Raw genomic sequence first — 8231 nt, 5'->3', positions numbered from 1 at the left:
TTTGCATCTTTTACTTTTTCTATCTATATCATAAAATACCAAAAATATATTTATCTTATCATATTATCTCTATCAGATCTCACTTTCGCAAGTGGCCATGAAGGGATTGACAACCCCTTTATTGTGTTGGTTGCAAGTTCTTGTTTGTTTGTGTAGGTGCGTGGGACTTTTGAGGAGCCTCCTACTGGATTGATACCTTGGTTTTCAAAAACTGAGGGAAATACTTACGCTACTATTGCAGCATCACCCTTTCCTCTTCAAGGAAAACCAACGCAAGCTCAAGACGTAGCAGACACCTAGATCGGATATGAACTCCTTCATCCAGACTCCTTCATTTGCTGCTTCCGAAGCAGCTATGTACTCTGCTTCACACGTAGATCCCGCCACGACGCTTTGCTTAGAATTGCACCAACTGACAGCTCCACCATTCAATATAAACATGTATCCGGTTTGTGACTTAGAGTCATCCGGATCAGTGTCAAAGCTTGCATTGACGTAACCATTTACGACGAGCTCTTTGTCACCGCCATTAACGAGAAACATATCCTTAGTCCTTTTCAGGTATTTTAGGATGTTCTTTGACCGCTGTCTAGTGATCCACTCCTGGATTACTTTGGTACCTCCCTGCTAAGCTAATATCAAGGCACACATCAGGTCTGGTACACAACATTGCATACATGATAGTGCCTATGGCTAAAGCATAAGGAACATCTTTCATTTTCTCTCTATCTTTTGCAAAGGTCGGGAATTGAGTCTGACTCAACTTCACACCTTGTAACACAGGCAACAACCCTTTCTTTGCTTGATCCATTTTGAACCTCTTCAAAACTTTATCAAGGTATGTGCTTTGTGAAAGTCCAATTAGGTGTCTTGATCTATCTCTATAGATCTTGATGCCCAATATATAAGCAACTTCACCGAGGTCTTCCATTGAAAAACTTTTATTCAAGTATCCTTTTATGCTATCCAAAAATTCTATATGATTTCCAATCAACAATATGTCATCCACATATAATATTAGAAAGGCTACAGAGCTCCCACTCACTTGTAAATACAGGCTTCTCCAAAAGTCTATATAAAACCATATGCTTTGATCACATTATCAAAATGTTTATTCCAACTCCGAGATGCTTGCACCAGTCCATAGATTGATCGCTGGAGCTTGCACACTTTGTTAGCATCCTTAGGATCGATAAAACCTTCAGGTTGCATCATATACAACTCTTCTTCCAGAAATCCATTCAGGAATGCAGTCTTTACATCCATTTGCCAAATTTCATAATCATAAAATGCGGCAATTGCTAACATGATTCGGACGGACTTAAGCATCGCTACTGGTGAGAAAGTCTCATCGTAGTCAACTCCTTGAACTTGTCGAAAACCTTTCGCAACAAGTTGAGCTTTGTAGACAGTAACATTACCGTCAGCGTCAGTCTTCTTCTTGTAGATCCATTTATTCTCGATGGCTTGTCGATCATCGGGCAAGTCCACACTTTGTTCTCATACATGGATACCATCTCAGATTTCATGGCCTCAAGCCATTTTGCAGAATCTAGGCTCATCATCGCTTCCTCATAGTTCGTAGGTTCGTCATGGTCAAGTAACATGACCTCTAGAACAGGATTACCGTACCACTCTGGTGCGGATCTTACTCTAGTTGACCTACAAGGTTCGGTAGTAACTTGATCTAAAGTTACATGATCATCATCATTAGCTTCCTCACTAATTGGTGTAGGAGTCACAGGAACAGATTTTTGTGATGAACTACTTTCTAATAAGGGAGCAGGTACAGTTACCTCATCAAGTTCTACTTTCCTCCCACTCACTTCTTTCGAGAGAAACTCCTTCTCTAGAAAGGATCCATTCTTAGCAACGAATGTCTTGCCTTTGGATCTGTGATAGAAGTTATACCCAATGGTCTCCTTTGGGTATCCTATGAAGACACATTTCTCCGATTTGGGTTCGAGCTTATCTGGTTGAAGTTTTTTCACATAAGCATCGCAACCCCAAACTTTAAGAAACGACAACTTTGGTTTCTTGCCAAACCATAGTTCATAAGGCGTCGTCTCAATGGATTTAGATGGTGCCCTTTTTAACGTGAATGCAGCCGTCTCTAAAGCATAACCCGAAAATGATAGCGGTAAATCAGTAAGAGACATCATAGATCGCACCATATCTAGTAAAGTACGATTACGACGTTCGGACACACCATTACGCTGTGGTGTTCCGGGTTGCGTGAGTTGCGAAACTATTCCGCATTGTTTCCAATGAAGACCAAACTCGTAACTCAAATATTCTCCTCCATGATCAGATCGTAGAAACTTTATTTTCTTGTTACGATGATTTTCCACTTCACTATGAAATTATTTGAACTTTTCAAATGTTTCAGACTTATGTTTCATTAAGTTGATATACCCATATCTGCTCAAATCATCTGTGAAGGTGAGAAAATAACGATACCCGCCGCGAGCCTCAACAGTCAATTGACCACATACATAAGTATGTATGATTTCCAATAAATCTGTTGCTCGCTCCATTGTTCCGGAGAATGGCGTTTTAGTCATCTTGCCCATGAGGCATGGTTCGCAAGTACCAAGTGATTCATAATCAAGTGATTCCAAAAGTCCATCAGAATGGAGTTTCTTCATGCACTTTACACCAATATGACCTAAATGGTAGTGCCACAAATAAGTTGCACTATCATCATCAACTCTGCATCTTTTGGTTTCAGTATTATGAATATGTGTATCACTACTATCAATATTCAAAAAGAATAGACCACTCTTCAAGGGTGCATGACCATAAAAGATATTACTCATATAAATAGAACAACCATTATTCTCCGATTTAAATGAATAACCATCTCGCATCAAACAAGATACATATGTAATGTTCATGCTCAACGCTGGCACCAAATAACAATTATTCAGGTCTAAAACTAATCTCGAAGGTAGATGTATAGGTAGCATGCCGACCGCGATCACATCGACTTTGGAACCATTTCCCACGCGTATCGTCACCTCGTCCTTAGCCAATCTTCGCTTAGTCCGTAGTCCCTGCTTCGAGTTGCAAATATTAGCAACAGAACCAGTATCAAATACCCAGGCACTACTGCAAGCATTAGTAAGGTACACATCAATAACATGTATATCACATGTACCTTTGTTCACCTTGCCATCCTTCTTATCCGCCAAATTCTTGGGGTAGTTCCGCTTCCAGTGACCAGTCCCTTTGCAGTAGAAGCACTCGGTCTCAGGCTTAGGTACCGACTTGGGCCTCTTCACTTGAGAAGCAACTTGCTTGCCGTTCTTCTTGAAGTTCCCCTTCTTCCCTTTACCCTTTTCCTGAAACTGGTGGTCTTGTTGACCATCAACACTTGATGCTCCTTCTTGATTTCTACCTCCGCAGCCTTTAGCATTGCGAAGAACTCGGGAATTGTCTTATCCATCCCTTGCATATTATAGTTCATCACAAAGCTCTTGTAGCTTGGTGGCAGTGATTGAAGATTTCTGTCAATGACACTATCATCAGGAAGATTAACTCCCAGTTGAATCAAGTGATTGTTATACCCAGACATTTTGAGTATATGCTCACTAACAGAACTATTCTCCTCCATCTTGCAGCTGTAGAACTTATTGGAGACTTCATATCTCTCAATCCGGGCATTTGCTTGAAATATTAACTTCGACTGCTAGAACATCTCATATGCTCCATGATGTTAAAAATGTTGTTGAAGTCCCGGTTCTAAGCCGTTAAGCATGGCACACTGAACTATCGAGTAGTTATCAGCTTTGCTCTGCCAGACGACCATAACATCTGGCGTTGCTGCTGCAGCGGGTTTGACACCTAGCGGTGCTTCCAGGACGTAATTCTTATGTGCAGCATTGATGATAATCCTCAAGTTAAGGACCCAGTCCGTGTAATTGCTACCATCATCTTTCAACTTTGCTTTCTCAAGGAACGCATTAAAATTCAACAGAACAACAACACAGGCCATCTATCTACAACAACATAGACATGCAAAATACTATCAGGTACTAAGTTCATGATAAATTAAAGTTCAATTAATCAAATTACTTAAGAACTCACACTTAGATAGACATCCGTCTAATCATTTAAGTGATCACGTGATCCATATCAACTAAACCATGTCCGATCATCACGTGAGATGGAGTAGTTTTCAACGGTGAACATCACTATGTTGATCATATCTACTATATGATTCACTCTCGACCTTTCGATCTCATTGTTCCGAGGCCATATCTGCATATGCTAGGCTCCTCAAGGTTAACCCGAGTATTCCATGTGTGCAAAACTGGCTTGCACCCGTTGTATGTGAACGTAGAGCTTATCACACCCGATCATCACATGGTGTCTCGGCACGATGAACTTTCGCAATGGTGCATACTTAGGGAGAACACTTATACCTTGAAATTTAGTGAGAGATCATCTTATAATGATACCATCGATCTAAGCAAAATAAGATGCGTAAAAGATAAATATCACATGCAATCAATATAAGTGATATGATATGGCCATCATCATCTTGTGCGTTTGATCTCCATCTCCAAAGCACCGTCATGATCACCATCATCACCAGCACGACACCTTAATCTCCATCGTAGCATCGTTGTTGTCTCGCCAACTATTGCTTCTACGACTATCGCTACCGCTCAGTGATAAAGTAAAGCAATTACATGGCGATTGCATTTCATACAATAAAGCGACAACCACATGGCTCTTGTCAGTTGCCGATAACTTCGTTACAAAACATGATCATCTCATACAATAAAATTTAGCATCATGTCTTGACCATATCACATCATAGCATGCCCTGCAAAAACAAGTTAGACGTCCTCTACTTTGTTGTTACAAGTTTTACGTGGCTGCTACGGGCTAAGCAAGAATCGTTCTTACCTACGCATCAAAACCACAACGATATTTCATCAAGTATGTGATGTTTTAACCTTCACAAGGACCGGGCGTAGCCAAACTCGATTCAACTAAAGTTGGAGAAACTGACACCCGCCAGCCACCTGTGTGCGAAGCACGTTGGTAGAGCCAGTCTCGCATAAGCGTACGCGTAATGTCGGTCCGGGCCGCTTCATCCAAGAATACCACCGAATCAAAGTATGACATGCTGGTAAGCAGTATGACTTGTATCGTCCACAACTCACTTGTGTTCTACTCGTGCGTATAACATCTACGCATAAACCTGGCTCGGATGCCACAGTTGGGGAACGTAGAAATTTCAAAAATTTCCTTTGCACACGCAAGATCATGGTGATGCATAGCAACGAGAGGGGAGAGTGTCGTCCACGTACCCTCGTAGACCGTAAGCGGAAGCGTTATGACAACGCGGTTGATGTAGTTGTATGCCTTCACGATCTGACCGATCCAAGTACCAAACACACGGCACCTCCGAGTTCAGCACACGTTCAGCTCGGTGACATCCCACAAACTCACGATCCAGCAGAGCTTCAAGGGAGAGTTCCGTCAGCATGACGGCGTGATGACGGTGATGATGATGCTACTAACGCAGGGCTTCGCCTAAGCACCGCTACGATATGATCGAGGTGGATTATGGTGGAGGGGGGCACCGCACACGGCTAAAAGATCAACTGATCAACTTGTGTGTCTATGGGGTGCCCCCTTCCCTCGTATATAAAGGAGTGGAGGAGGGGGAGGGGGAGGGGGCCGGCCTCCTAGGCGCGCCCCAAGGGGAGTCCTACTCCCACCGGGAGTAGGATTCCAACCCTTCCAAGAGTAGGAGTAGGAGGGAAGGAAGGAGGAGAGACGGGGAAGGGAAAAAAGGGGGGGCGCCGGCCCCCTTCCTTGTCCAATTCGGACTAGAGTGGGAGGGGGCACGCGGCCTGCCCTGGCCGCCCCTCCTCTTCTCCACTAAGGCCCAATAGGCCCATTGCACTCCCCGGTACTCCGGTATTTGTCCGAACTTGCCCGGAACCCTTCCGAAGTCCAAACATAGTCATCCAATATATTGATCTTTATGTCTCTACCATTTCGAGACTCCTCATCATGTCCGTGATCATATCCGGGACGCCGAACTACCTTCGGTACATCAAAACACATAAACTCATAATACCGATCGTCACCGAACGTTAAGTGTGTGGACCCTACGGGTTCGAGAACTATGTAGACATGACCAAGACACGTCTCCAATCTGTCACACCCTAGCTAGTCATGCATTAGAGTGTTGCATCATGTTTAATCTTTCATCAGAAACCTGAAATGGGGATGACAGAACCCCCAGTCCCCTCTGAATCTAATTAGGGTTTACTAAAAACTTTTTCAATGAACCTGAAATGCCCTTCTAAAATGCCCATCATTTTTGTCTTGGTTCAGAACCTCTGCCAAAAGTGGTGCACATTTTCCTAGGCCAGCTTAGGGTTTTTGAATTAAATCATAAATATTTGAATTTGGGCATTTAAAATTATATAAAATATTTAAATGCTCAAATATCTCCAAACTAAAATGTTTTATGTTGGAAATAATCCAACTATGGACCAGGAGTAGTTTGGTGATTTTAGGAGTAGCCTAAGTATTTTATTTAATTCAACAAAGTTGCAGAAGTATTAAAAAAACAGAAAACAGAAAGAAATGGAAAAGCTTACCTGGCGCCCAGCACCCGGCCCACCTGCCGGCCCAGCCCAGCACCGCGCCAGCGAGCTGCTTGCCGGCCAGGCAGGCAGGCAGGTGCTCGACGGCGAGCACCGCATGGGTGCCACGCACCTGCTCGCCGCCTCACCGCCTCCCTCGCCCGGCTAACGCCGTGAGTCGGCCTCTCTCTCTCTCCCGAACCTCCCAGACACCCCCTCTCCTCTCCAGTTCCTCTCCCTCGCTCTCCCACGCCATGGCCGACGCCATCGCCGCCACCCCCTCGCCGTAGCCACGCCCTCCGTCAACCCCACGCCGTGCCACCGTGTCCAGGAGCTCCGCCACCGTCCACTTCATCGAGCTAGCCGAGCCCCATGTGCTCGTGCGGCCCGAGACCACCGCACCGACCTCGCCCGAGCTCGCCGTCGCCGGAGATCCCCTTCAATGCCGTCGCCGCCTCAGCTCGTCCCCGACCCCGCCGGTGGCCTCTACGGGAGCGCTGTGAGCCTAGCTACCCCTCCGACCCTCCCTCTCTCATTCCCGAGCCGTGTAGCCACCGCACGAAGATCACACGCACGCACCGCCGTGGATCTCGTCACCGACGTGCTCCCGGCCATCCTCCGGCCAACCCGCGGTGGCCAACACATTCACCACGCTGCGTTGGGCCCAACCGTGCACTTCCCGCACCTCCCCGCACACCCTAGGCCGAGTTCGCTTTCACCCGAACTCCGGTGGCCAAGGTCGTCGCCGGCGCCAACTCCGGCCACCCCGACCCCAACGGACTCCACCAAGATCTGCGGCTTGTCCTCAGCTCCACTCCGGTGGTCTCCGTGACCCATTTGGTGGCCGAAACGGCCAAAACTACTCCTGCCGCCGCGTCGGGCTCGCCGGCGGCTAAACGCCGGTGCAGCCGACCCGGGTTTGACCACGGGTGGGCCCTGGTTGACTCCCCTAAGTCAATGACAGGTGGGGCCCAGCCCTGTTAATTAAACAGGTTTAGTTTTAATTAAACTTTAATTAATTTAATCACCCTGACATGCGGGACCCACTGTCAGGTTTGACCTGGACCGTGTCCCGTTGACCTGCTGATGTCACACTGACGTCAGGATGATGCAATAATTGATTTTCTGGAATTAATCTAATATAGGAAATTCCAGAATATAACTTAAACTTCAAAAATTCATAACTTTTATTCTGTAACTCCAAATCAGACAAATTATATATGAAAAATGATCAGAAAAATCCAATCTATCCATCTGTACCATTTTCATGCATGATTAAACAAGTTAACCTGATGTTTAATGCAGAACAAGGAAAAGCACTTTAAAAGGCCATGTTTGAGTTTGAAATTTGAATCTTTGATTCAAATTGGTTCAAACCCTTCTGGTCTTAGTTGCATTAGCCCAACACACTCATATTGCCATGTTTCATGCATGCATCATATTGTCGCACATTGTTTGGTGATAGTTGTGTATCGGTGTTCTTTGCGGCAGGTTCTGCCTCCGAGGAGTACCGTGATTACCCTAACGAAGAACCGTATCAGTGCATCGAACCATCAGGCAAGCAACCAACCATTTGATCATATCGATACAATCCCATGTTCTCGCTCCTGCTCT

Source organism: Triticum dicoccoides, chromosome 6B (assembly GCF_002162155.2).
Source record: "Triticum dicoccoides isolate Atlit2015 ecotype Zavitan chromosome 6B, WEW_v2.0, whole genome shotgun sequence".
Classification (NCBI taxonomy): Eukaryota; Viridiplantae; Streptophyta; class Magnoliopsida; order Poales; family Poaceae; genus Triticum; species Triticum dicoccoides.
Note: the sequence above shows the minus strand (reverse complement) of the source record.